Raw genomic sequence first — 5,109 nt, forward strand, 5'->3', positions numbered from 1 at the left:
AGAGCCTGCAACCCCTGGACATGCCCCCGACAGACACGCTGGACCAGAGAGTTTCGCCCAGAGAAAGGAAGCAATGGAAAGAAGCACAGTCGGAAGCACATCGATCACGGTGCTTGGCCTGCCAGGGCTGGAGCACACTTCCCAGCTCACCCACTGGACTCTTGGGGCCCGCTGAGCCCTTTTGGATTAAGCTGTCCACCACTGCTGGTGGGCACGCCCAATGCCCGGCCGTCCTCAGTGGCTTCTCCTGGGACTCTTACCTCAGCCCGCCACCGCCCTCAGGACTGTAAGTGCATACATGAACGGGGGGGGGGGGCGCCTGCTGGGCTGGTGGGGAGAGGGAGAAAGGGACCCTAGCCGGGGGCACACGGGCACTCTCCACTGGGCAGAAGGAGACCGAGGTGACCCGCCAAGGAGCGTGCCTCCTCTGGCCTTCCCAAATGCCTCATGTCTGCAGATTGCGGGCCCTTCCTTCCCAAGAGAGCACTGGCCATGCAGAATCCAGGGGGAAGGAGGGGTGTGACTAAATGGGCACTGTCTAGGGATATTTGACTCATATGTGCCCCTGGAGGGTACACCTCTGATTCCTGGTGTGATTACATCACTTGTTAGTCACTCTGGAAGTGAAGTCATTGCACAAGGGATATTAATGCACACCTCCCCACTAGTGGTGGGATTCAAATATTTAACAACTGTTTGTTTACAAGTACCATTTTAACAACTGGTTCTGCTGAAGTGGTGTGAACCTGCTGAATCCCACCACTGCCCCCTCCCCCCATGGAAGTCCCCACGTTCTCACCTTTTGTACACATTCTAGCCTGGTGGTCTGAAATGATATAGCAAAATATTCTGGTGGAACAGTGACAAACATATGGATCTCAATACATATAGTCATACTGGAAAGACCTGATCACTTTTACAGGGAAATTTTCAAAACTTTCAAAATTCGCCCATCACAAATCTTCACTGAAGTCCAGCCTTAGAAGTATGTAGGTTTAGCTAGTCGCCAATCTCACCTGGGGTGGCAACATTTCCACACTTTCTTAAAAGCTGTTCTGTCTTACTGCAGTAGCAATTGCTCAAGTTTTTGCAGACCACTGTGGTCTGTTACGTAACCATCAGCAACCGCTCCCTTGTAGCTATTGCTTCTGCACTTCTATTCTGTCCTCCTTCTTTCAAAGGTACTCTTTTGTATTTGCTGGTTGCACAAAGAAAACAATACCCCTAAACCAATTCTGTATGCTTTTGAGGAAATGCGGTCCTTTAATTAGGAGATAGGAGATGTGCAATGTATGGCATAGCTTGCTCTCAGCATATCTTGGGAGCTAAGCACTCGGATGGAGCCCTCCAACAAATACTCTACAAAGGAACACCAACTCTGCTTGTCACTTGCCTTAAAAGTCCTCGTGCTGGGGTTGCCATCAGTTAGTTGTGACTTGATAGTACATACACACATAATTGGGTGACAAAAATGTAAGTGGAATAACCCCAAATCCTATTTTACCTTTTAACCCATTATCTGTCACTGGAAACATCTTTATCCTACCTTTTTAGCTGCTGCAAATTCAGCTCCACACATACAAGATACTGGGATAATGTTTTTGCTTGCCCGAGGGTCTGGATTGGGCTGTAAATCAAGCTCAGGGAATATAATGGGACACACTGTTGCTAAAGCCTTCACTCAAGGCATGTAGAACGTTACTCAGATGAGCCTCCTATCCTTAGCAAAAGTTTTACAGGGAGATAAAAGATCTGCTTACAGAATGATCTCCTTTCACAAGAATCTGGGTCCAATCCATAGTTTCCTTGGGTGTGCTTTAGCTTTACATTGATGAGTTCTTTTTTCATATGCTGTTATTTTTTTAGTTCAACATATGAAAAAAAGATTTATTTTTAAATTCATAAACTGATTAAGTCAAAACTCACTTTTGACCTTCCACATTACTGTTATAGGACTGTTTTCACAGAAAGCATTCAGACTCACATGAATACAATTTAACTGGCTGCAAATATTAATATCAGAAAAGACCATATAAAGATGACAGAAACAAGTTTCTAACAACCACACACAGTTCATCAGTTACTTTTATCATGACCTGGTCATCTGCATGGCTTAGTCATCATTAGTCCAATCATGGTGTGTTTCCTTTGCTATATGAACCCAAATATACAGTGAAACTAATATTTGTCTTAGCAAGCAAAACATGCCCGCAGAATAAGACATTAATGACATCTGCATGTTACTTTTTAGCAAAGGTGCTGCAGGGAAGGGGAAATTGCCTTAACTGTGTTTTGCTCTGTGCATATGGAACAAGGCTTGCTAACTCACTTCAAATCATAGATTTACAGGTTAGTTTGCAGCTTATCTTTAGCCATGGTACAGGTCACGGTCCCTTTTTGAAGAGGGGCTCTTATAAATTTACTTTAACATTGAAAGCAAGTATCCTCTAGTTCCACATCTTTAGTACAAAACACAAATTTCACATTGATTAACATTCAACAAATATATATTTATTTTTTAGTATTTATAAACATGTAGCAATATTGAACAACAGATTGCATGGACACTTCATAACCATTCGTCAGAGTATACAGAGGCAAATTCAAATTTACCACTGAGTATAGCTATTGTTCTTGCAGCCAGCAATGAGATAAGCACCTCTGGAGCCCCTGCTGGTAGCTTCACCTGCCAGAATTCAGCTTGTACCCAACTGCTACTAATGGAGTTCCCGGTAGGGAATGGACACAAGCTATGTCCATTGCTCCCAGGGCCTGGATTAGACTTGGTCAGAGAACCTGTACATGGAATGCTCACCTTGCATGCAGCAGCCAGCAAGCTGAACCTCAGTATTCCTCTTGTATGGAATGAATGAGACCGCAAGGAAAAGGAAGAAACACTGCAACTCTGTCCTTTTTCCCCTAGATGGGTGAAGGCAAGGCCAAAATGCATCCAGTTCCTCCTCCTCCTCCTCCTCCTCCTCCTCCTTGTGACTCATTTGTGAAAGAAGAGTGACCCACTTTTGAACCACAACTCATAGTTTGAGAATCACTGCTTTAAATATTCAGATGAAGTGCATAACTACCGTAGCAAATCATGATGTATTATTTCTGCATAGTGTCATAATTTACAGTTGAAGTAACAGTTTCCCATGCATTAGCTTGCAACCATTGCAACCTTTTCACTTCTTATAACAATTACCATCTCTGATAGGATATAGCTATGCCCTCAGTTTGGATCAAACACAAAATCATAAATTATCAATCAATTAAGCCTCGCAAGTTACCTACCATTCTGAATACTTTCTATTCGTATAGGAATACCAGACTGTGCAGCTGCAATGAGCTTCAAAGCAGCATAAAACTGAGGACGCCCAAAATATCCAATACGCTTAGCACCACACAATTCCGTAATCTGAAAAAAGAGAGATGAGGGCCATACCATTAAAATGCTTCATGCTTTCGATTCTGAATAAACATCTGAAATATTGAAATCATTAAGATGCATATTACAGAATAAATATCAACTCCAGTTTTATTATACTTTAGAGAAACTGCCATTGCAGATTGCTGGCCCACCCCTTCCTCCTAAAGAGATTGCAACATAGAAAACATTCTACTTCCTGACCATTTCCCCCATATTCTCCTAAACTAGATTCTACTACATGTAATGTATGTTTACGCATGTAATGTACTTTTCGCCATACTCAAAGAGGACAATTTTCCATATCTGTGGAAAAAAATCCAAACTGGTACTAACTGGGGCATATCTTTACCTAGATAATTCGCTAATGTTGTGACGATGAATCCCTCACCAATGGGCATGCAGGAGACTGTCCTGCATGCCCACTGACTGGAAATTCATTATCAAGCTCAAAAACAAAGCCCGCCTGGCAGCACTCAAAAATGTAGCTGGACCAGCAGCACAGCAATACCTTGCCACTCGCTGCTCTATCAGACTTGCCGCCAGCCTCTTGCTTCCCCCCACCTCCTACCTTCCCCCACCTCCAAAGAACAAGCTGGCCCTGCTATTCTACTGGGCCTGCCACCAACCTCCCGGTTCCCCTCTCCCACTACACCAAAAAAAACCCATTTCCCTCCCCTCTCCTTCCACCAGCCTTCCACACTTTCCAGACTCCAGAGACCACAGCATTAACAATAGGTTGGTGGTAAGTAGCCAAGCCGGGGGTAGGGGCAGGATAAAGTGCCACTAAAGCCCATTGCAAGGAAGAATGCTTGCCCCCCCCTTCTCTATGGCCCATTGCATTTCCCCCATTTACAATGGAAGAATGAAAGGTGGAAAAAGCAACCATGAGCAAGAACTGGTGCAGGGTTATCTAAATTCCTTCTCTCATTCAATGTAATAAACTGTGTTCTTAAGTCTTAAGAATTAAGAGCAGAACAAGTATTTTATTATCAAATACAAAGACTCAACTTCTAAGAGGTACAGTTTCTTCTCAGCTTTTTAAAAGCCTGCCATTCTTCCTCCAAATGCTTATACATCACAATAACACACAAGGCAACTCACTAAAAGCATGACATTAAATCAATTACTCTGTAGATTCTAGTCAAGATAGAGTTATTAACAAAACAAGATTCTCAGTTGCTGCCTGCGAATACCATCAAAAACGGACTGCTTAAAGCAGGGATGTCATAAAGATGTGAAAATGAGAGGAGACCTCAACAATTCATGGAAAAAACTGAATTGTACCCCCAGGAATTTTTTTTTTCAAATTTTCTTATTGAAAATTGTGGAGAATACTGGAAAACCTTATGCAATTTTTTTCCATTTCTTTCAGAAGGAATGAAATGCTTTAAATGTCATGGTTATATTCACTCAAGACGTCTGCTGAGTATCCCTACTGAACTAAAAAAACTATTTCAACTCGGGCATTAATAAAATGACCAGCTGCCATACTAAAGGGGTTTCCAGCCAGTAAGGGAGCATAATCATGGTCAAATTGTGTTTTTTGCTGCTGCTATCTCATCTTCTACCAATTAGGTAACACTTTTTGTATTCAACTCAAAGCATGGTTTTGAACCATGGGCAGTACTTCTGATTGGTTTAGATTGTAACCTCTACAAGTAATCATATTTAAAATGTCTTATGTT

The sequence above is a fragment of the Sphaerodactylus townsendi genome, linkage group LG04, assembly GCF_021028975.2.
Source record: "Sphaerodactylus townsendi isolate TG3544 linkage group LG04, MPM_Stown_v2.3, whole genome shotgun sequence".
Classification (NCBI taxonomy): Eukaryota; Metazoa; Chordata; class Lepidosauria; order Squamata; family Sphaerodactylidae; genus Sphaerodactylus; species Sphaerodactylus townsendi.